This window comes from Betta splendens, chromosome 22 (assembly GCF_900634795.4).
Source record: "Betta splendens chromosome 22, fBetSpl5.4, whole genome shotgun sequence".
Taxonomy (NCBI): domain Eukaryota; kingdom Metazoa; phylum Chordata; class Actinopteri; order Anabantiformes; family Osphronemidae; genus Betta; species Betta splendens.
The window spans coordinates 15,480,366-15,505,890 of NC_040900.2; the positions used below are offsets into that span (position 1 = coordinate 15,480,366).

The 25,525-nt window shown below is 44.6% G+C and overlaps 1 protein-coding gene across 25 annotated transcripts in view; it reads right to left on the bottom strand.

Annotated features, from left to right (window-relative positions):
• Positions 1-25,525, bottom strand: part of myt1lb (myelin transcription factor 1-like, b) — a 227,492-nt gene that overhangs the window by 120,683 nt on the left and 81,284 nt on the right. For 22 of the 25 annotated variants that reach the window (XM_055505625.1, XM_029138621.3, XM_055505621.1 and 19 more), the window contains one exon: positions 15,500-15,613. The exons of the other annotated variants lie outside the window; for them this stretch is intronic. The gene's annotated coding sequence lies outside the window, so the exon portion shown is untranslated. The remainder of the gene's footprint in view (positions 1-15,499; positions 15,614-25,525) is intronic. 25 annotated transcript variants of the gene reach the window in all.

Genomic DNA, 25,525 nt, shown 5'->3' on the forward strand with positions numbered 1-25,525 from the left:
GGAGACCTACCCTCCCCACGAATGTGATCAAGCGAATGGTGTGGGTGCGAGAATGTATCTGAGAGTGCATTGGTTCACGTATGATTGACTAGTTTGTTGTGAGAGAGTCTATGGTGTGTGTGTGTGTTGATGTGATGATGTGTGTTGCACATGTGGGTGGGTGTATGCGTCTGTGTTTGTGTGAGTTGGTATGCGTGTGGTGCGGTTGAAGTGTGGGGGGTCCGGTTTTTCGCCCGGGGTACGATGATCGTCTGCCTGGGTGGTCTCTTTTCTGCTGACCCCACCAATTGCTGGCCTTGTGCTGCAGGCCGCTGTAGCGCCAGGGGATGAGGTCGGGCCGATGGGGTAGGCCCCGCTCCGCCCATGTGGGGGTGGTGGACTGGGGGCGGGCCCCACTCTGGGTGCGGGGGCATCTTCTGGCGGGCTCCCTACGGACCGTGGGTCCTCGGGCTCTACTCTCTCAGGCCCGCCCTCCCGCCAGGGGGAGTGTTTGCCCCTGGTTCTCATGGGGCGGACAGCATTGACCCCCGGTGGCCCACTCTGGCCTCGGGTGCTGTCTCTGTGGCTGCTGCAGCTCTGCCTGGGGGGCTCTGTGTGGGCGGCTTGGGTTGCAACACCTGCCCTCCTGGAACTGAAGGTGTGTGGGCTCCCTGGCTGCTAGGATTCTTTCCTCTGCTTGCTGGATGGGCGTAGGGGCGGAGCCCCTCACATCACCCTGGCTTCCACAAGTGGCATTGTTCATGCACCAACGTCTGCCTCACCCTTTGGGTGAATAATGTTAAGCTACAGCCTTACTAACCTTGTAGTGGGACACTTTCCAAATCCAACTGTAAGTATTATTGATACTTATCACTACCAATATGAATAATGTGTGAATATGGAATTTGTGGTGTTGTATGTCATGACTTTTATTAAGTAGTATGGGATATGTATAATAATGCACATATGTATGTATATTGTATGTATATGTTTGTATTAGTATGTGCACATACCTTAGCACTATTATTGGTATTAGTATTAATCTCCAAGGTAAACCACAGTACAAAAATTGTTTAGTTATGAATGTGTTAGCCTAAGGTACATCCATGCTTCTTAATTATTTATTTATTTTTTTTTGCTCCGATTGTTTACTTAACAGATTTGCTTGGTTTCAGCAGCTGGTTCCACCCCTTAAACCCCCCCCTCCCGCATACACACCCTAAAGCAGAAACCTAACCTGTCCACCAACACAGCAACATCACACACATTTTGGATTAGCTAAATAAACCATTAAATAAACCATAAATCAGGAAGAGTATATATATTCTATATATACTCTTCTTGTCAAAGCAAGCTGTCCATCACAATGTGGCATTCAGCGTAATATATGCTGCTTGCTAAACTGCTGGACAGAACATTGTGGAACAGTCACACAATGTTTTAGAACAGTTTTAGAACAGTCACCTTAATCCTTATGAACAGGTTGACTGTCTTGTAGATGATGCTGCAGCTTCTCTACGTACAATGTTAGACACAGTGGCTCCTCTGAAGAAGAAGACAGCAAATCAGAGGAGGTTAGCTCCGTGGTATAACTCAGACATCCGCAGTCTAAAGCAAAGGACTAGACAACTAGAAAGACAGTGGCGTTCCAACAAAATAAATGTAAACTGCATTGCATGGAAGGACAGTCTAATGAAATATAAAAAAGCACTTTGTGCTGCTAGAAAAACATATTATTCCTCCCTAATTGAGGAAAACAAAAACAACCCCAGGTTTCTTTTCAGCACTGTAGCCAGGCTGACAAAGAGTCATAGCTGTATTGAGTCTACTATCCCCTTAAATCTCAGCAGCAATGACTTTATGAACTACTTTACTAATAAAATTATCATCATTAGAAAAAACATTCAGCAGCGACTTCTTCCAAATGACAGAAAGCACTGTCTAGATCCATCAACTTTAAATTTATTAAATCCTCTGTCTTACCTAGACAGACATATGGAGTTAACCTCAATAATTAACTCTTCCAAGTCGTCCACTTGTCTTTTAGATCCAATCCCAACCAGATTGCTCAAAGAAGTTCTACCTTTAATCAGCTCATCCATATTAAATCAAATCAACCAATCTTTACAACTAGGCTATGTACCACAGGCTTTTAAGGTGGCTGTGGTCAAACCTCTATTGAAAAAACCAACCCTTGACCCTGGACAACTAGCCAACTATAGGCCCATTTCAAATTTACCCTTTATTTCCAAGATTCTGGAAAAAATCGTGGCTAAACAATTATCTGACCACGTTAGTGGGAATAACCTGTATGAAGATTTTCAGTCAGGATTTAGAAAACATCATAGCACAGAAACAGCTCTGGTTAGAGTCACTAATGATCTTCTATTAGCTTCGGACAATGGTCTAGTTTCTGTCCTTGTCCTGTTAGATCTTAGTGCTGCATTTGATACAATTGATCATCACATTCTATTACAGACACTAGAACATAGAATCGGGATTAATGGAACAGCATTGGGATGGTTTAAATCCTATTTGTTGAACAGATTCCAGTTTGTTCATGTTAATGATAAATTCTCCACACGCACAAGGATTAGCTATGGAGTTCCACAGGGTTCTGTGCTGGGTCCAATTCTGTTTAGCTTATACATGTCTCCTCTAGGTGAGATTATTAGAAAGCATTCTATTAATTTTCATTTTTACGCAGATGATACTCAGCTATACATGTCCTTGGAACCAAATGAAACAGATCAACTAGTCAAAATTCAGGGTTGTTTAAAAGACATCAAATCCTGGATGTCCCAAAACTTCCTTCAACTAAACTCAGATAAAACCGAGATTCTTATTGTTGGGCCTAAAAATCTGAGAGAGACACTATTGAGTCAGATAGCCACCCTGGCTGGCATAACATTAGCTTCAGATTCTACTGTGAGGAACCTTGGTGTCATGTTTGACCAGGATCTCTCTTTTACATCATACATTAAACAAATCTCCAGAACCGCCTACTTCCACCTTAGAAATATAGTTAAAATCAGAAGCATCCTCTCTCAGAGCGATGCAGAGAAACTGATCCATGCATTTGTTACCTCTAGGCTGGACTACTGTAACTCCTTACTCATAGGATGTCCTAACAGCTCCTTAAAAAGCCTACAGCTCATTCAAAATGCTGCAGCCAGAGTTCTGACAGGACTTAGAAAGAGAGATCACATTTCTCCTACATTAGCTTCTCTGCACTGGCTGCCTGTAAAATGTAGGATAGAATTTAAAATTCTCCTACTCACATACAAAGTACTCAATGATAAAGCTCCTTCTTATCTTAAAGACCTTATAGTTCCTTATGCTCCCAGCAGAACACTTCGTTCTCAGAGCGCTGGGCTACTTGCGGTTCCTAGAGTGTTTAAATGTAGAACAGGGGGCAGAGCTTTTAGCTACCAAGCTCCTCTCCTCTGGAACCAGCTCCCTCTTCAGGTTCGAGAAGCTGACACACTCTCCACCTTTAAGATTAGGCTTAAAACCTTCCTTTTTGATAAAGCTTATAGTTAGAGATGGTTCAGGTCACTGGCAATTATTGTTAGTCACAGGAACCATCTCTTAGTTAAGCTGCAATAGACATAGACTGCTGGGGGACTTTGTTTCCTTCTACCTCCTCTGTCCCATAACCTCCCATCATTGTCCCATGTTTAACTAACCTTGTCTCTTTCTGTCCAGTAGTTGTGCTTCTCTCCCCCCCCCCCCACCCCCACTCTTTCTCCCTCTCTGTCCTTACCCACAGATATCATTGGACTCAAAGTTTGGTGTCTGTGATGGGCAGCTGCGGATCCAACCATCCTGCCTGCATCCAGTCCCTGGTCCTACCATCCTGCCTGTGCTCTGTTGTTGCTTGTTGTTGCTTGTTGCTGTTGCTGTGCTTTTCTATCTCTCTATCCTCTCACCCCAACCGGTCGAGGCAGATGGCCGCCCACATCCAGTCTGGTTCTGCTGGAGGTTTCTTCCTCGTTAGAGAGGGAGTTTTTCCTCTCCACTGTTGCTATCAAATTAAATGCTTGCTGTATGTGGGATTTGTTGGGTTTAGTTGTGTGAGGTTTTAAACCTTACTTTGTAAAGTGCCTTGAAATAACTTTGTTGTGATTTGGCGCTATATAAATAAAATTGAATTGAATTGAATTGAACAAGAAAAAAAAAAAAAAAAAAAAAAACATATACTGCGACCTACTGTAAGCTAAATGCCCCCCCCAACATATTCCTTCAGCCTCCAGCATTAGTTAGTGAACCAGGGATCCGGCCTAACACACATACAGCTTAAAGGACTACATAAAAGGAGTTCAGTACATGCAACATGCAACATACATACTACAGCAATGAATGCAGTGTCAACGCATTACCTTAAATACCTGGCACTGACAAGGCCCTTTATAGTGTACAAATACACCAGGGGTGGGATAAGTGGTCTGAAAATGTTTTTAACTCTAATGTTTCCTTTATTGTGGCTTTATTTGGAGGTTACATATAGTACTGTGATCTACACAGAGTAAAAAAAGACTGATACAAAAGGGAGAAGAGAAAAAGAGGAGACATCAGTAGCCGTATCAGAAATAGCGCCTTGCTATAGTAGGAGGGTTAACTAATCCCTAACAGACCTTTACCAACAGCTTTTAGATGAAATAGTGAAACGTGCAGTGCACATCTTTCCCAACTGTAAGTACAGTAAGAGAAAAAAGAGAAGAAAAAGAAAAAAAAAAAAAAAAAAAAAAGAAAACTTTGACTATGCTGTCTTTCTGAAACAAAATAAAATTATTTTTAATTTTTTAATTTTTCAAACGCAACTTTACTGCACCGGAGTGATCAGAGCAGGACGCTGTCTTTCTCTGATGAGACATAAATGTTTTCTGATTACAGCTTTGGTCAAACAATGCAATGCTTGATGTTTAGTGAAGGCGAAAGACTCTGCGGAGACTTTTTGAATTAACTAAAAAAAGAGTTTACTCGCTGACTAACGAAAACTGTGAAAACTGGGTATTTCTGAAACAAAATAATGATGTGAATTATTTTTCAAGCGCAACTTTATCGCACCGGAGCGATCAGAACAACGCATATGTTAATAAGGTAAGTGTAAAGTCTCTGCCGCTTTTTAGTTTGGGTTTTTCTTAAAGATAGATTAGCATAAATGTGTTAAAACAATAGCAAGGAGCACAAGCAGCAAGCACTCCAGTTCGTTCCTGATTCGTTCCTACGGATCGTCCGTTCGTTCTTTTATCACGTCACAGCTGTGGCTCAGCTAAGGGGCTGTGTGGACTGATAAAGAAAGAAAATGAATGATGTCTGATTTCTGACGATTTTTTTAATTTTCACCTGACAGCCATACATTATTTATTCATGGAATCATAATGAATTAGTGGTCTTTGATTCTTGTAGATGTGTGTAGTTTTCTGGTATATATAATGTAAAGTATGTTTGTAAATCAATACTTTTAAACATTATATCAACATGTTGATTTTGTGGTACTGTATACTCTACCACAATCATAAAATAAAATAATAATAACAACAACCACAAATTGTCAAAATAAGTTTTACTTTCAATTGTGCTCTACCATCCGTCATGTGAAAGGCAGCTCGGGCTGCGCACTTTAGTTCATTATTCTCGTTTATCATTCACAGCTCTGTTTGGGATTTCCTGGTGCCCCGTGTGTCTGGAAGAGATGGGAAGTATGGATCTTTCAACTGACTCGGACACACCACACTAACGTGACCTATGTCCTGCATCTTCCCTGCTATTGATGTTTAACATTGCAACAGTCGCTTGGTAGTGGTCACATGATAAAAGAACAAAAGAACAAGCGAACAAACGTTCTTTAAAGATCCATATGGATGAATCAGGAACAAACTGGAGCGCTTGCTACAGAGCCTGTGCGACCTGGCTGTCACGTGACAAAAGAACAAATCCTTGAGTAAGAATCCTCAGTTTAGTAAGGCCTGAAAGAATCATTTCTGTTTCCTGTCCTGCTAACTGAGCTTAAGCTGCTGCTGCCATGTGACGAGAGAAGGTACTGCATGGAACTGAATGAGTTGTTCACTGAGAGGGCTCGTTCCTCCCAAGTCATATAATCACTAGTGTCTGGAGACACTGTCCATCGAGGATGCAGAGGCATGCAGAGGACTTTAATACCAGGGCTACCCATAATTGGCTTTGGTGGTGCCCTGCTTTATCGGAAGATTGGAAAATCTGCGGCCGCCTTATCTTAGCCCATCTGGGTGAAAAAAGAAGACAGATGGGAAACTTTCACAGACATATTGAACACTTGGTGAGATCGGTGTTAGCCTTGTCTGTCAGGCTTGAGGAGATGTCATGACTGATCAAATTATTGATCAAGACAAAGAAGTCATAGATCCAAATGCATTACATTGGCTGTATTAATTATGTCCCTCTCCCCTTCCTCGGTCCAATCGAGCCTACCAGCTGTGCCTCTTTCTTCTTTCCCTTATTTTGACTCCCTTCAAGGACTACTATTGGACTGATCTGTAAACATCTTGGTTGGCCTCGGTCATACAACTACAAACATTCCCCTACCCTACAACCCCCCCAAGACTAGTCTCACCGTCTGCTCTCCAACCTTTATCTATCCCCCATTCTCCCCCAGCCTGATGTGTCCATGAAAAAATTCCAGCGAGTTTTTGAAACTTACCCAGTACATGTGTGCATGTGCCTTTCTATGTAAGTGTGCAAAGTGATGATGGGGACACCTGGGAGTCCTAGGGCGGTGACTGTGTTCTTAAATTTGTGCAGAGATTCCATAGGCCCAAGTACAAGAGTGCTGTGTTTCTAGTGCATAATTCAAGGTGGCTTGATGGTCATATCATAGTGAGAGCTATGATTTCTCTGGGCTTGAAGCCTAAACGTGTCCTGCAAGGGTCAAAGCTTGTGTTGTTCACTGATCCTTATTATGATCTCAGATTCATCAATTCAGTGGCATTCCTCCCGTTCCCTCTGGCCTCGCTACCCACAGCTCTGGGTTTTGAGGATCAGGTGAAAGGTCAATTCCCTTACAAATTCAGTTCAGATAGGAATCTGGATTATGTAGGGCCTTATCCTGGTGTTTCTGGTGCTACAGCGTTGATCAGATGAGTAGTCAAAAGCATGAGGAGTTTTTGAGTTGGTACAGCACCGTCTGTCACATTTGATTTTACTGCAGAAATGAAACAGCAATTTTCAGAGAAGCCTGTTTGATTTTCAGAGCCATGTTTATTAAATAGACCGGCCTGGACCCTTTTATGCATGCCACCATAGCGTCAGCATGCATGTATGTGTACAGTACAAACTTTCTCAAAGAGAACACTGGCCATCCCGTGCCCTTATGAGTACAGATATCACAAAAGAGGGGTTCAAACTGCAGCATTCAGTGGCTTAAATATGTAAAGGCCAATCTTAGGGGTTTCATCCAGCATGCTTTAAACGTTGTCTAGAAAAGCATAGGGCCGTTTCATGTGGATTGGTTTAATGAGGCAGACAGTGAAAAGAATGTCTTTTTGTCTGCTTTCTCCACGGGTTTCTGACGTCTAGAATGTCTAGAATGTTTCGCTGGACATAGCATTCATCCGTTAATAGGCAAGACCTTTGAGGAAATGCAGAAGGACACATTGGACCAATTGAGTAAGCTGCAGACGGTGTACAGAGTCAAGCTTGTGGTGATGTGTGAACACGACTGGAATCTATTGAAAGGCTCCCACCCAGGTGTGAAAGCTTTCATGCAAAGCTATAAAGCTCCTGAACCTCTGTCACCGTGTGATGCGTTGTATGGTGGGCACATCTGTCTTGTTGTTTTGAGATATTCTGCAGCTGCTGATGAGGCCGTAAACCCCCACGTGGTATCTTTTTCCTTGTTCTACCCTTCAGATCCAGCAGTGGAAGGCTCATTTTCACTCTTTGCCGAAGTTGTGCTGAGCCTATGGGAGAGTTTGCCCAGAAGCCAAATATGACACAAACCTTTTTTACTTAATTACTTATAATTTCTCAACGAGCACACAGCTCGAATCCAGTATAGTGGCAATGACAAGACTATACCCCAACCAAACAAAACAGATAATGTGTATATTGCAGCATTTACAACAGGACACACCAGACTGAAGCTGTACAAACATATGGAACAGCTCAAGCGCAGAGATTTGTATTATGACACCAACAGCCGATATACAAATATACAAGCAAACCGGGGGAGGCAAAATTGGAATTGGGGAATTGACTGATGAGCTGAATTCTAATTCTATTAAAGAATTTGTTTCAGCAGGACCCACAGTTATGCCTACCAGACCAAAGGAAGGAAGGTCTCTTTAAAAGTAAAAGGCATCACCCAGAGTTATGAGGCTTGCCAGAGCGTCAATTTTGATTCCGTGAAGGAACATGTAGAGAATTACATTGAAAATCCACAGGTTGTCGCTGTCTTGACAGTTCGTCAGCACAACGTTGTTCATGAAAAAATAGCTTTCAGCTGAAAAACACATCTGGCAACAAAGGATTTACGGTTGTGTTTAACAAGAAAAAAGGCCTCTTTTGTTCTGCAAAACAGAATTTATCATAATTAGGTCAGCTTTCCTTCCATTAAAATATAGGCTTTGAGAAATTTCTACTGCATTGGAGATCACTTGCTGGACTAACAATACTGCTGGATTTAAGAATACTTAGTTTATGCACTGTTTACGGTATGTCTATTGCTCTAAACAAATGGCAGGTTTTAAATTATAAATGGATTTTTTAAACATTTTTCCATTGGCTAAGGCTGCCGGTGATTACGATGAATTGCTTTGACTAGTTTCCTCCAACCTACCATAACAATTCTATTTGAAGATGCCTTGAAAATTATATCCATTGCAATGAATCAATGACACATGACACATTAAGAACAAGACAAAAAAGCTTCCCTAAAAAAACAAAACAGAATATTTAAAGTAGACTATATTACACTCTTCTTTAAATCCATGTTTACCAGAAGTATACATGCACACACACGAATGCTGCCTATCTGAAGCTGTCAGTCTCAATCCAAAGGGACTCTCTTTGAAGGGACAACAACAACAACAACAACAACAGTAAGCACAGCTGGAAAATTCTTGTCGCCGCCACTTCTCTCCCTAAGGGATCGTTGTGAGACTTGGAGACAAGAATTGTGTGCGTTTCTGGTATGTATTGCCATAAGCTGGGGAACCGTTCATATTCTGTCTGCCTTTTTCTTTCTGTCTTAGCACCCCATGGGAAAATGTCATGGTTGTAATGAAGGTTAGCCTGCTTATTGGGGATTAGGTGAGTCTCACTCCTTCTCCATCTGTGTATCAATTAGACCCTGAATCAATGGCATTAAGGCCCCAGATGTATAACCAAAGAGTCATGCACACACCAAACTCCCTATTACAAACATTCTGCCTTCGAACAAAATCATCAGTTTCAACAAGAAAATAACTGACTGATGAAAACCATCACCATATCACCAACTCATAATTATGTTAATTAGGAAAATTAAATAAACAATCTTTATCTTTTACATAAGCAAAAAATAACCCTTCAAACTGAAGTAACTATGACCCAGGAAGGAATATATGTAATACCACTAAGTTGAAAGTGTTTCACATACAGTGATTTTTTTTTTTTTGTTGACATGCACCACCCGCCAACACGTCAAGTCAAATTCCAAGTTCTGTAAAGTGCTCTCTACAGGACCTGGCAATAAGGCTTTTTTTCTGATTCTGATAAATAATCACAAAGATTAATTCTTATGAAAGACCCTCTTTGAAAATGTGTTCAGCGTATTATAAATGGAATTATTGTTCTGCTGAATATCGTCTGTTTCTATGTTAGTAACAATTGTATAGCTGGATTCAGTGCAAAAATAATGTTTTTCTTGAAAAGTTATTAGTATTATAATTAGTGTCTTGCTCATTGCATTTGGCACAGGAATGTCATCAAACATATAAATAGCACAAAAAGAACGCTTTTGCCGAAACTCGTTCATTACTGTAATATACACTGAGAAATCAAACAAGCGTTGTGCATGTGCAAGTGTGTGTGCAGGAACGAATCCTCTCTGTGAACGACTCGTTCAGTTCCGTTCAGGACTTACTCAACTGAGCGTCGTTCCTCAAGGATTAGTTCTTTTGTCACGTGACAGTCGAACTGTGCAGGCTCTGTAAAGCAGCAAGCGCTCTAGTCCTGATTCGTTCCTATGGATTCATATGGATCGTTCGTTTGTTCTTTTATCACGTCACAGCTGTGGCTCAGCTACGGTGCTGTGTGGACTGATAAACAAGGAAATGAGCAATGTCTGATTTCTGACGTTTATTTATTTGTCACATGACAGCCGACATATATTATTTATTCATGAAATCATAAGTAATTAGTGTTCTTTGGTTCTTGTAGATGTGTGTAGTGTTATTATGTATATAATGTAAAGTGGGTTTTTAAATAAATACTTGCAAACATTATATCAACGTGTTGATTTTGTGGTCCGGTATACCCTGCCACAATCATAAAATATAATAATAATAATAATAATAATAATAATAATAATAATAATAATAATAATAAATCACGTTTTGGCCAAGATAAATGCACCAATGCACCAGGTAAATATTTTAGGGAACTTATTGTTACTTTGTGCTTTAAAAGTCTCACTAATTGTCAAAATAAGTTTCACTTTCACTTTACCAGCCGTTCTTGTTCTCGTTCATAGTTCATTGTTCACAGCTCAGGCTCTGTGGCGAGCACCAAGTACTACACTTCTTTTGGGACTCGTTCCCATGGGTCGTTCGATCGTTCACTTGTCACGTGACCGCCGAGCCGCGCAGGCTCTGTAGCGTGCAGCAAGCGCTCCAGTTCATTCCTACTGCTACAAAGCGACTGTCGCGCTGTTAAACAACAATGGCAGGGAAGATGCAGGACATAAGTCATGTTAAAGTGGTGCGTATTTGCTAGGTTTCCATATGGTTTGAATTGCTAGTGGTCAGTATATAGTGTTTGAGAACCGCGGCCATTATTACAACGTCCACAGCGGCACCTGCTGTAAATGAACGAAATGAACAACTGACTCGAAATGATTCGTTCACGAGACTTAAAGATCCGAGTCAGTTGAAAAAACGGAACTTCCCATCACTATTTCTAATTAGACTTATAATTATTAAATGTTTAATTCTATTGTAAAATCTGCTTTAATTATTTTCATAATATTCTTGATTGCCATGTCTACCTTTTTATTTAAATCCAGAAGTTTTTATTTCCAAATCTCTTTTTCCAAAGTCGGATTTTGTTGCCTAAGGCCCTTTTCCCCAGTGTTGTATTTATTTCACAATGCCACATTTCAGGTGAATGACTGTTTGTCAATCAAGTCAAACAGGGCGGAGCCAATTATGTGATTGGCTAGTCCTTAACTCAGACATAAGGAACTGCACTTAAGGGATAAATTTAAGTCACTTCTATGTACTAGATGGTAGTATACACCTCAAAATGTAGTTGTAGCTCGACATCTGAAGCAACACACTGGGCGCGAATATCATTGCGGGTGGATGCGTAGTTTGTGGACGTTATGGCTGCAGTAGGAAAGTCAGATTCTGACTTGCTCACAAAAGTTGCTAATCAATTAGATGGTGATTGTTTTTAATAGCATCATTTAAAAGTATTCTCAAACACTTTCTGAAATATACAAAGTCTGTAATGAGATTTAATACCGCTGCCACTGCAACTGGATGTGCATACTGTAAGTCCATGTACGGAACATTGAGCCACCAATGAATCTGCTCTCACCGCAATGCATTAAACATACCTAACATGTTGGAGACGCTCTCTCAACAGCAGCAGCCAAATTAACTTGCGACCACTGTTACTACTGTTATAAATGCAGTTGTTTTATAAACCATCTAAGGAACCACTTGAAACTAGCTTTAGGATGCCATGAACAAACCAAAAAAAAGCAGAAGGGTCGAATGAGCACTGAGTAAGTAATGCATTCGACCTTTTATTGTTTTAGCTTGCACTGTGAAATTCAAGTCAGTGTGCAGTGCATTCTGCTTGTTGTAGGATATGACCATTTTCAGCCACAACACATAATACTGCTGCTTTTCTCAGTTTTCTCTAGAATTAGACAATCATCATTTGTGTACATTTTGGTTAAGTAAATGGAAAATTTTTATAACACATCTTGGAATTATCCCTTTAACATTGTAATTAAGCACAAAATAGTTTTGTCCATAACGTTCATAATAACTGACCTTGTTACGGCTTTTAGCTGGAGCTTTAACCAAAATACCATCACCATGTTCCTTATTGGACTGCCAAAAAAATGTTCTTCTTGTGCCTATTCCACATGGATACAATGCTCATTTTATCTCAAATGTTGGAAAATGGCATCATCAATGTGAGCACCTTGAAGACCAATTAAGATCCAAGTATTTCAAAATTATTACCTAAATGACTCAAAACACCACCTGGCAAATGATCTCTCTATATTTGGTCTGCTAAAGTGAGCAGGACTTCTGTGGTGAATGAGCCTTGTCTGCTTATTTGAGAGGTGGAAAATGTTCACAGAAAAACCCAACGGGACGATGGTGCCCTAGTCTGTCAAGATCTCCTCTCGTATTCCTACCCGGGAGAACAGTTCAATCATTTGTGATGTGTGGGGTAATTGCTGCTTGCAGTGGAAACGCTTCCGGCTATCTTGTCGCATAGTCACTAATGACCAGGATGTAGCGATGTCCCGCAGCGTTCCTGCAGAATGCACGCACGTCAGTATTTAAGGTCTCAGGCGAGATGTCGAATTTCTCCAGCAATGCTTCCTTTGGCTCGCCGTACACCTCCGCCTGCTCCTCATCCATTGCTAGGTATGCCTCCAAAGCCAGACCCGTCAGCAGTAGAACCAAACACCAACTTTATTCCTCCTGAGACCAACTCCAGGTATATTACTGTATGTAGCAGGATAGGTGGCGGTTATGTGCATACACAGAACCTAACTTTGAACCCCAGCAAGGGATCTTTTATTACCCATTAATTCATCAGAACAACACACGCACGCACGCACACACGATCAACTGCCGTCTGTACATGTGTGTGTGTTCTGGGTGCATCAGTAGCCACTGGTACAGCCTGAATGCATTTTCATAGAGAAAACAATGACCATAGAACCAAGTCATGAACATTGGTAAAACTACACAACAAATCAGGTGTGAGATTTCTAGTAATTTTGTGAAAAGGTGCCATTTGATTATGCCAATGAAACTGAAAGCCTCTTAACGTAGACACAAATGCACACATACACACACGATGTTGCCCTGGTCTGTCAAGATCTCCTCTCGTATTCCTACCCGGGAGAACAGTTCAATCATTTGTGATGTGTGGGGTAATTGCTGCTTGCAGTGGAAACGCTTCCGGCTATCTTGTCGCATAGTCACTAATGACCAGGATGTAGCGATGTCCCGCAGCGTTCCTCCCCAGCGGTCCTACTATGTCCATAGCGATTTGCTGGAACAGCTCTGAAAGCACAGGGAGAGGGTGCAACGGTGCCCGGTGCTGGTGCAGCTGACAGGATGGACAAGAACTGCAGAATGCACGCACGTCAGTATTTAAGGTCTCAGGCGAGATGTCGAATTTCTCCAGCAATGCTTCCTTTGGCTCGCCGTACACCTCCGCCTGCTCCTCATCCATTGCTAGGTATGCCTCCAAAGCCAGACCCGTCAGCAGTAGAACCAAACACCAACTTTATTCCTCCTGAGACCAACTCCAGGTCCTCGCCAGGCGCTCAAACTGCCGCAGGTAATGCTCCATATCGTCATCTGGTTGGAGAGCGGACATCAGCGTTTCCGTGTGCTGTGGCGGCCCTCTCAGCTCTGGCCCACCCGGGGAGACTTCCTGGCGGACCGCTCTGTAATCACCTTCCAACCGTGTCACAACTGGCGTTGGCAGCTCCAGACGTGGACTCTCTCCATCGGAGTCCAGCCTCGCTGCCTGCCCAATAGACTCCCGTAGACCACAGAACTCCTGCAAATAATGCTCCTCCCTCTGCTCCTGGCCGTTCAGAAACTGGCGCATCAACGAAACCATTTCACTCTCCGTTTTGGCGACGGGAGCTACCTAAAGTGCGCTCCCAACTGATTCCCAGTCCTTCTCATCCTTTGTCACTGCTGCCACCTTTGCCTGTGACCACAGTCCCGTTCTGGGCTTCCTGCCTCCTACTGCTGCCTTGCGGATTGCCATATACCACGTCTGACACAAACTGCCGTGAACGAGCCTCATTCTCTGCTCATTCAAGACGTGGAAAATGTTCACAGAAAACGGGACGATGACTTGCTCGCAGATGGTGTATTTAATAGCAGCCAAAAGTCCAGTACACAACATAAACCAAGTGTACTATTTACAGGTGTCCGAGCAAAACCCAGTGGCACAAAAAAATAAAGAATGACAGGAAAAAACACAAACCATACCAAAAACAGGTCTTCATACGCTTGCTCTGTTCTCAATCTCCAACCTACTCTCACCCCTCAATGGTGTCCGCTTTAAAGGCCAGGCCCATCCCCTTCTCACGGGAAGAACCATTTTCCGGGTGATTCTGGGACCACCTTAATTCCCACACATCATATTCCCAAAAAGAGCAGTCAACCCAAACAATACACTTTCCCCAACACTTCATAATAACTCCTGTGTATAAGGAACACAAATACCACAAGACACATAACAGAGCCAAATCGATAAACAATAATGGTTCCGCGCATCGTGCAGACGCAACGTCGTCATAAGCGGTCGTAACACTGCTGTCTGGTTTCGACGACACGATGCGGAAGTCCAACTACTCTCGAGACGTGAGTACAGAAATGAGCAGCTAAACACCAACCAATTACATGGCGCCAAGTATATGTACTGTGTATGAGGCGGTGTGTGTGCGGAGTTTAGGAGGTTATGGCGTGTGGAAGATGGGGTATTGTCCAAGTGCCACGGGGCGCTGCTCCGTCAGCGGGGGACAAACTGGCGGTTTGTCACAACTTCACTCAAGTCTGTGCATTTAACTACACAGCCACGCACAGGTGTCCATGAAAACAAAATGTGAAAAGATCCACCAATGACAAACAGAGCAATTCTGCTGAAAAGTGGCATTATGAAGTAAATACGCCACTGAGGAAGAGGACAAAGCCGACTTGTGTGTCAGCATTTAATTTAAAGTTCCATATCAGGAGTCTTTAAAAGCTGTTCTATATAGGCTTATGTTTAACATAGTGTTGTATAAATAAAAACAGCATTAGATAAAATAAAATCACCACCTCAATTGACTCCTTTAAGTTTTGACTGCATATGACCAAAATTATTTCATAGTCAAAATTACTATAGTACAGTAGATCTCATTTAATCTGTACATTTTGAATGTGGCTTAAACAATTAAAAACAAAGAGTCTTACAAAGAGTGATATACAGTAAATATTGTCTTCTAACTTGTTTAGTGTTTCTAGCTGCACTTAAACATGTTTGAATGAAATGTGCAGAATGTGCTTGTAACCTCTACCTGAAATGATTTGAGGATGAGACAGATCTTCGATCTGGACCTCTGCTTCCACCGTGACTTAGTGACGTTCAGCTGACAAGGATTGGCTTACCACGTCACCTCCATATTCATTTTCTACATGAATGGAGAAAGACAGACAGCATACATCATTATAGAACAATCAACATTCATACACAGCCATGGCAGAATCTGAAATTTCCTCCTTTTATTTCACTCAAGGCTCATGAATAGTCATGTAGCATCAGCTATGCAGTCAGTGCCAAAGCATACGCTGATTTCTGCCACAGCCACTGCCGCTTGTTGTGTGCAATAGGCTTGGCAACATGGGGTAATTAGCTAGATCTATCATCTTCTGCAGGAAGTGGGGACAAATATAGCTAATGATCCATGCCTGCCTCCATGATTTCTCTCCTTAGCTTTCCATCCTTTACTAAGTTAAAGGAGGAGAGCAAAGTAGAAAGAGGAAGGCAGGAATAAGTAAGAGGGCTGATGACTTGCTAAAAAAAAGGTGAAATAAAAAATGAAAGGACACAATGAGATAAAGGGGGAACAAAAAGAGATGGGCTTGGCGGCTTCTCTATGTACAGTAAATGTATATGAGAGAACAGATGAGGTGTTGATTGTGTACAGGGACCATCAAAAAGAATGAAGGCCCCCATGGGGAGCTTACCAGACGGCCGATAAGACACGTACGCAAAATAACATATACCCCCACAGTTGCTCCCAGCCTATTGCAAAGCAGCTTGCATAAAGACAATAACATGTCTCCAAGGAAGCACAGCTGTGTCTGTTGTATATTACTGTATGTAGCAGGATAGGTGGCGGTTATGTGCATACACAGAACCTAACTTTGAACCCCAGCAAGGGATCTTTTATTACCCATTAATACATCAGAACAACAAACACACGATCAACTGCCGTCTGTACATGTGTGTGTGTTCTGGGTGCATCAGTAGCCACTGGTACAGCCTGAATGCATTTTCATAGAGAAAACAATGACCATAGAACCAAGTCATGAACATTGGTAAAACTACACAACAAATCAGGTGTGAGATTTCTAGTAATTTTGTGAAAAGGTGCCATTTGATTATGCCAATGAAACTGAAAGCCTCTTAACGTAGACACAAATGCACACATACACACACATGCTCATCCCTCACCCTTGGTTACTGTAATCAGAATGTAATTGATGGGTCTGTCCTTTGATGAAAGTCTTTGTGTGGAGGCTGATGACAAATCACAGCCCACTGACTCTCATCAGGACAAGGACCACATTCCTGTGTGTGTGTGTGTGTGTGTGTGTGTGTGTGTGTGTGTGTGTGTGTGTGTGTGTGTGTGTGTGTGTGTGTGTGTGTGTGTGTGTGAGGAAGACAAGATGGGAGGCTGTTGGTAGCAAAAGAAATACAACAGGACAAACAGCAGAAGTAAAGAGTCCATCTACAGTAGTAACAGATAAGTCACTTCATGGATTCAGCAAGGACATCGACAGATCAAGCAACACGGTGAAGAACTGTTCTTTAAAGGTCCATGCACACACTTTTTTTTCGCAAAATAATTGGACCTTTATGATCCCTAAGGTGTCTGTAACTTTTCATGCCAAAAGCACCGCAAATCATCCACATGGCCCGTCTGAAAACGTGTTTTAAGCTCTCCACAACAATCTGTTATTTTGCAAGCCAAGTTGATGGCCACACCTCTTTGAGGAAGCGCATAAACGTGACCCGCCGTGGGGAAAAGTCACGGTCACTGAATCCTTTGTAACAGCAAAACTGGCTACCTCGTCCGGTAGTGCAGTTCAACCATATGTTTGATCCAAAATCTGACTCTGAAGTCGAATGTGAGGCAGTTGAAGTGGTTACACTTCGAATGGCACAAGGTACGTCTAACTGGCTGTTGGAAAAATACTGCATTTAATCATTGAAACATTGTTGGAATTTATTTTGCTGATCTGCTCAAGCCTTGTTAGCTGTGCTATAGCCTTGAAGTTTTCTCCCTTCTGCTCTGCTAGAAATAGGGAGTACAGGTGTGTAGCATCCTTATCTGATGAGCCCAATGCTTGCTTTGTGCAGGAAATATTTCCCACGTACTGTGACTATGCACCTCCCAGAATGCAATACATTATGAGCTGAATCCTTGTCTTCTCTTCAGTGAGAGGAAGTTGCCTTTGCTGTAAACTGCTCACTCCTTGCAAGTAAAATCCTGAAGAAGGTCTTAACTGATTGTGTCTGCTTTATTTAAGATTTACAAAGGGAACTAACAATTTCCCTAACACTGGCAATTTCACATTTAAATTTAATTTATTGATTTAAACGCTAATACTAATGGTTGCCAATAAGCAGCCTGAATTAATACAACAGAATATTCCTAACACGAATACAGCTTGTTTGGGAGCATAGCTCAATAAACTAATATAAACTAATTTTAACAGGTTGTTTTTCTCTTTCTCGTGCTGCTACTGTGTCAAAATAATTTCTCCATAATGGGATCTTCAGCTGCAGCTTATATTTTGCCGTATTTGTCTGTACTTAAGTGCCAATGTGGAAACAGTCAATGCCTACAGAGGCATGGTGTGACAGCAACTGTTGCTGTCAAGATTTTGCACGTGTTTAATACTTTTATTAATGTGACATGGTATTTGAAATAAAAATTTCGATAAACCTTACCACTAAACACCTGAACCAGTTGCCAAACCTACTGTGATGTATGGTCGATGATCCAGGACTGGAGCCAGAATGTTTAAATGCGTATTCAATACAGAATGCATTTAATATACAGAATATCAGACAAATTATGGACAATTACACATACATGGGATAAATCAGTATGTCAGAATTTCATAAACAATTTAATCACTGCATAACCTACCTGGGAACGTTTACACACATAGCTTTGGTTCTAAATTCAAATTGACCTAACATATTTTTAATTGCTTTTAGTAAGGTGTATGATATATCAAGTGCTAATATATAAGTAACAGAAATGTAGTTACTGTTTTTTTCGTCATAAATTTGACAGTACTATGTCTGTGTGTATTTCAAGTCGTTGCAGGTATCTAGCCTATAAGTCTTTTCAGCTGGTGCTGAGGAATTCTAGGAGTCTAGGAGTTCTAAAAGTTTTTATCACAACCTCCCTGGTCTTGTGGATCAGGGCAGTGTTTCCTGAGGGACAAGCCAACTTTATTGTCAACCAATGCACCAGCACTATAATGATGGATAAGTTACCTTCACAATTCAATGTGCAAACCATGGAATGAATTGATAGAATTCATAGTTATGGTAAAAGCATAGTTTCTGGAGTGGAACAGGTAGGAAGGCATTTTGATTGGAAGCAGTGCAGCTGCTATGCAGATGGAGGATGCAGCTGTTTTCCTTGGCACCACTCTAGAAGGTATAGAGAATAGAATAGAATAGTAGATTGATGAAATGTCCAGTATTTCCTATGTATGTCACAACCTTCACAAATGTAAACAATATGTAGTGGTAGTTAGATCAGTTGTAATGGTGTTTGGAACAAACACGTTTTCAACTTTGTTAAATCCTGGCATGGCATTAATGACCTCCTTTCTGTCAGGCTGCCGGTAGGACAGAGATGTTAATAAGGTCCTCCATATAACGACCTGAGTCCAGCAGGACTTTATTAAAGATGGTCTCCATCACATTTTCCACATAATCTGCACCATAACACCAGAGTTACAAATTACCCATAAACAGACTAAAATATCAAAATAAGATATAAGAGAACAGAGTAAATATATAGACAATAATATAGACCAGATCCTGAATACTTCAACTACAACTACTCAAATGTGAAATCAAAAATCTCTGTCAAATAAAACTGCCTATTGGCCAACAAATGATCATACTGCTGTTAAATGTACATACCTTTGCTCCTACGGTGAGCAACAACTGTTCAATAAGGTAGCCGTTTGCCCACAGCCTGCAGTAGCTTCAGTTTGAGAAGCAACCTCCTTGCGTTTGGGTAGTCACATTTACAGCTACAGTAGCTGACTAGATAAGCAACACCTACGAAATGTTAAACTTTGATAGAACTTGCCATAACTCAAATTCACAGGTCTACTTGGGCTACGACATACACACGACAGGCTTGGTAGTAATTAAAAAACACAGCTGACTCTCACAACTTACTGTTGCAGCCAACCCAAGTTGTACTGAATTTCATGTGGAGGGCTAACGCTAGCGGCTAATGCTGCACTAACAATACATTAGCAGCTAACATGGCACTATAAGCTAATATGTGAGCTGAGGTGAATGACCTAGGTGCCATATATCACACGATTCAAACCAGACAACTACTAGAGAGACTTGGATTCATCCAAATTGCGTAGCAGCACCTTGCACACTGTCTCTCTCTGTCGCTGTAGCTGTTAGCATCAACTGTTCTTGTCATTAGCATTCCCTACACAGGAGGGAGGCTAGATTATAAACAAAGAAACTTCTGGAGTACATACGTATCAATCATGCATCAAGCATGTACTTACATTTGGGGAAGCAGCAAGTGGATCACGTCCTCTAGGAACAGAGCCCTTCTTAGCCCAGTAATAAATATACCCTCATTTTAAAAGCAGTCAGAGGTGAAATGGTGTCCACACACAAAGAAGCATGGTTCTGAGTGGTCTAAAGACTGTAGACATAGACAGTCTGGGAAATTTAAAAGCGATCGTTCTTGAACCGGATTGGATAAAGGGATCCAGGGAGTGTAACACACCAGGAGTGTCTTAACATGAACCAGGGAGTCATAAATGTACCAGAATGTCCAAAAACTGAATTTTGCATGTGCAAAATCTTCTACTTCCGCCTCTCGAGGAGTGCAGACGTGTTTTCTCTCTGCTCCCACTCTGCTTTTGCTTGCAGTGTCCTTGTCTTGTCTTTTCTGAGCACCCTGATCTGCTATTCTGGAATAACATTTTTGAACATGGAGCTAATCAACTGGTCACTCAGCGCATTGGACAAAATGTTTTCACAAAGGAAAGAATCTCCGGGAGAACCACTCTGCCCCTTGGGGACTTTTGCCTCCGGCTACGTGCGGCACGCGTGGGATTCCTGGTGCCCCCTGTGTCTGGAGCCTCTGTCCATCGAGGATGCAGAGGATCTATTCATATTTTGGACTTTGATAACTGGGCTACTCATGATTGGCTTTGGTGGTGCCCTGCTTTATCGGAAGATTGGAAAGATTGGAAAATCTGTGGCCGGCTCATTGGCGTGTCCACCGGCTGTGGAGCTGCAAACGCCGACGGGGGCCATGGTTACTCGGCTGACGGAATTACACCAGAGGATTGCCCGGATTGAAGGACTGATCTGTAACATCTCAGCCCGTTCGGATGCCCGGATTACAGGACTGACTAATAAGATCTCAGCCCGTACGGAGGAAGACAAGAGACTGAGGGATAACATCTGCAGACAGACTGAACACTTGGTGAATATGGTGACAGCCTTGTCTGACAGGCTTGAGGAGATGTCATGGGTGACCCATGGTCCCACAAGAGGCGAAGAAGCCCTGAGTTCTGACCGATTGGAGTATTGATCTAGACAAATTAGTCATGGATTGTTAAAATGTATTAAATTTGGCTGTGTATTACTCTGTCCCTTCTCCCTCACCCCTCCCTTCCCGGGTCCAATCTAGCTCACCAGCTGTGCCTCTATCTATCCTCTTCCCCTTATTGTGACTCCCTTCAAGGACAACTGTTGGACTGACCTGTAAACATCTTGGTCAGCCTCGGTCATACTTCTATAAACAACACTTCACTACACTGATTCAGATACATTTTAAATTATTTATTTATTTTTATTTTTATTTTTATTTTTATTTTTATTTTTATTTTTATTTTTATTTTTATTTTTATTTTTATTTCATTTTATTTTATTTTTTATTTTTTTGTTCTGTCCAGCAGTTTAGCAAACTGCATATCTTGAATGCCATATTGTGATGGACAGCTTTGCTTTAACAAGAGGAGTATATATAGAATATATATATATACTCAGTGCATTGTTATACATATCCCATACAACTTAATCAAAGTCATGACATACAACACCACAATTTCCATATTCACACATTATTGATATTGGTAGTGATAAGTATCAGTAATACCTACAGTTGGATTTGGAAAGTGTCCCACTACAAGGTTAGTAAGGCTGTAGCTTGATATTATTCACCCAAAGGGTGAGGCAGACGTTGGTGCATGAACAATGCCACTTGTGAAAGCCAGGGTGATGTGAGGGGCTCGGCCACTACGCCCATCCAGCAGCAGAGGAAAGAATCCTAGCAGCCAGGGAGCCCACACACCTTCAGTTCCAGGAGGGCAGGTGTTGCGAACCAAGCCGCCCACACAGAGCCCCCCAGGCAGAGCTGCAGCAGCCAGAGTGGGCCACCGGGGGTCAACGCTGTCTGCCCCATGAGAACCAGGGGCAAACACTCCCCCCGGTGGGAGGGTCAGCCTGAAAGAGTAGAGCCCGAGGACCCATGGTCCGTAGGGAGCCCGCCAGGAGATGCCCCCGCGCCCAGAGGGGGACCCGCCCCCAGTCCACCACCCCTACACGAGCGGAGCGGGGCCTACCCCATCGGCCTGACCTCATCCCCATATGGCACCACAGCGGCCTGCAGCACAAGGCCAGCAATTGGTGGGGGTCAGCAGAAAAGAGACCACCCAGGCAGACGATCATCGTACCCCGGGCGGAAAACCGGACCCCCCACACTCCAACCGCATCACACGGCCTGCCGTCCATGTGGCCCCAGGCAGGGACCGCAGCTCCTCCTGAGCCCCGCCCAACCCCCCCAAGCCGGGGAGGCAGAGGGTGTCATGATCCGTGTCTTTGTTTCTAGTTGTTCCCTGTTTTCACGTCATGTCCTGCTTGTCTTATTTCACGCCATGTCCCGCGTAATACTACTTCCTGTTTTATTTTGATAGGCTCCTGGTTTCTGTTCCTGCTTTAGTTTGACTTCCGGGTTTTGTCTTGTCTCAGCTGTTCCTGCTCCACCTGATCGTTACCCTCACCTGCACTGTATCAGTTAATCACTCACCCGTGTATTTAGTCACCTCCTGTTCCCGTAGTCAGTTGCCAGATTGTCGTATTCGAGTCCCATGAGTGTATGCGTGTTTCTTGTGAATCCCTGAGTTGAGCGTCCCTAGTTTCCTGAGTCCCCTGAATGTTCGTGTTCCTCGTGTTTTGTTCCTGTCTGCATCGTGTATCCTGCCCGACCCTGGATTATCTACTTACCGTGAGTTTTGCCTGTTCCCTGCCTGTACTTTTGCCGAGCCTTTTTGTGTTGACCTGGACCGTCTGACCGTGCCTTGAGGAATAAACCTTTTGTTGATTATAATATCGTCTCCGTGCTGTGCATGTGGGTCCGCCGCCTGCCCGAGTCCCTGACAGAACAATCTGGCCACACTTGGACCCAGCCAGCACTTAGCCTCCGGTCAGGTCAGTGACTGTTTTTCCTTTGTTTTTTACGGCAAATATAACTCTCAGTGACTGTTTTTCCTTTGTTTTTTACGGCAAATATAACTCTCCCGCGGAAGTATGGTTTCGGTTTCCTCCTCTCCGCCTCGTCGGATCGTCGTGCCTGCACCAACCTGCCCAGCTCCATGGTTATTTCCCTGGGAGGATTTCCTGCTCTCACGCGGTCCTCAGTCTCCAGTTCAGCCGCGCGCTGCTCAGTCTCCAGTTCAGCCGCGCGCTGCTCAGTCTCCAGTTCAGCCGCGCGCTGCTCAGTCTCCAGTTCAGCCGCGCGCTGCTCAGTCTCCAGTTCAGCCGCGCGCTGCTCAGTCCCCAGTTCAGCCGCGCGCTGCTCAGTCCCCAGTTCAGCCGCGCGCTGCTCAGTCTCCAGTTCAGCCGCGCGCTGCTCAGTCTCCAGTTCAGCCGCGCGCTGTTCAACCTCCAGTTCAGTCGTGTTTTCCCCAGTCTCCAGCCCAAGCTCCAGACGCCGCGGTCCCGTTTCACCATGCGGGTCCCGGTACAGAGGTCCGGTCCACACCGCTCCCAGCGCCCCAAACGACGGACAGTCGCAGCTGCTCCGGACGGCGCCGGCGGCGGCGCGGTTCCAGGATTCCGGGTCCCGCGGTCTCGGTCATGGGGACCGAGCAGTCTCCTTCTCCGACAGAGGAGCCCCTTGATTCTCTGACTGACTGTGTCTCTCTGATAGCAGGCATCCCAGACAGCGTCGCCCGACGGGTCCACCTCCTCTGCTCTCCTCCGGTTGCGTTTCTCTTCGCCCACCTCATGAACACCGCCGATTCGGCAGCAGACCAGGGCGCGAGAGAACAACTGTTCACGGAAGCAGCCGCTCTCGTCCTGAGGGAGCCTGTCCTGCGTGAGGCCCTGCAACTCCCGGGCCTGCAGCCAGCGGCCGCTTCATGTCCCACCTCTCAGTCAGTTCAGCCTCGCCATGCTCATGCCCTGGTGCAGCCCTGTCGCCTCCAGGCCCCAGCCCAGTCGAACCTAGTCCAGACCCCAGATCAGCCGTGTGTTGCCCAGACCCCAGATCAGCCGTGTGTTGCCCAGACCCCAGATCAGCCGTGTGTTGCCCAGACCCCAGATCAGTCGTGTGTCGCCCAGACCCCAGATCAGTCGTGTGTTGCCCAGACCCCAGTTCAGTCGTGTGTTGCCCAGACCCCAGTTCCGTCCTTGTCCCCGTCAGAGGGCACCGTCCGTCTGACGACTGTTAGCCCCACCCAATCAGGCCCGACGTCTCCCCCGTCGAGCTCGGCAGCTGTAAGCTGTCATGCCAGCTCCGGAGGGGACGCCGTTCCAGTCCCTGTCGGCCATGTTGCGGCCGTTCCAGTCCCTGTCGGCCATGTTGCGGCCGTTCCAGTCCCGGTCGGCCATGTTGCGGCCGTTCCAGCTCCTGTCGATCCGTTAAAGGTCGTTCCTGTCCCCGTCGGCTCCAGTAAGGACGCCGTTCCAGTCCCTGTCGGCCATGTTGCGGCCGTTCTAGTTCCTGTCGGCCATGTTGAGGTCGTTCCAGTTCCTGTCGGCCATGTTGAGGTCGTTCCAGTTCTTGTCGGCCATGTTGAGGTCGTTCCAGTTCCTGTCGGCCATGTTGAGGTCGTTCCAGTTCCTGTCGGCCATGTTGAGGTCGTTCCAGTTCCTGTCGGCCATGTTGAGGTCGTTCCAGTTCCTGTCGGCCATGTTGAGGTCGTTCCAGTTCCTGTCGGCCATGTTGAGGTCGTTCCAGTTCCTGTCGGCCATGTTGAGGTCGTTCCAGTTCCTGTTCCTGTCGGCCAAGTTGAGGTCGTTCCAGTTCCTGTTCCTGTCGGCCATGTTGAGGTCGTTCCAGTTCCTGTCCCTGTCGACCAAATTGAGGTCGTTCCAGTTCCTGTCCCTGTCGACCAAGTTGAGGGCGTTCCAGTTCCTGTCCCTGTCGACCAAGTTGAGGGCGTTCCCGTAGGCCAAGTTGAGGGCATTCCCGTAGGCCAAGTTGAGGGCGTTCCCGTAGGCCAAGTTGAGGGCGTTCCCGTAGGCCAAGTAGAGGGCGTTCCCGTAGGCCAAGTAGAGGGCGTTCCCGTAGGCCAAGTAGAGGGCGTTCCCGTAGGCCAAGTTGAGGGCGTTCCCGTAGGCCAAGTAGAGGTCACCCCTGTCTCTGACCCCGTTCCTGTCAACCCTGTAGCGGTCGTTCCAGTCCCCGTTCCTGTCGGCCCTGTAGCGGTCGTTCCAGCCCCCGTCACCCTTGGAGCCGCTGCGCCCGCCGGCCTCCAGGAGGAGGCAGCACCTGCGGCAGTTCCTGCGCACCTCCAGGAGGAGGTCGCGCCAGTTGCAGTTCCTGCACACCTCCAGGAGGAGGTCGCGCTAGCCGCAGTCCCTGCGCACCTCCAGGAGGGGGCCGCGCTAGCCGCAGTTCCTGCGCACCTCCAGGAGGGGGCCGCGCCAGTTGCAGTTCCTGCGCACCTCCAGGAGGAGGTCGCGCCAGTCGCAGTTCCTGCGCACCTCCAGGAGGGGGTCGCGCCAGTTGCAGTTCCTGCGCACCTCCAGGAGGAGGTCGCGCCAGTCGCAGTTCCTGCGCACCTCCAGG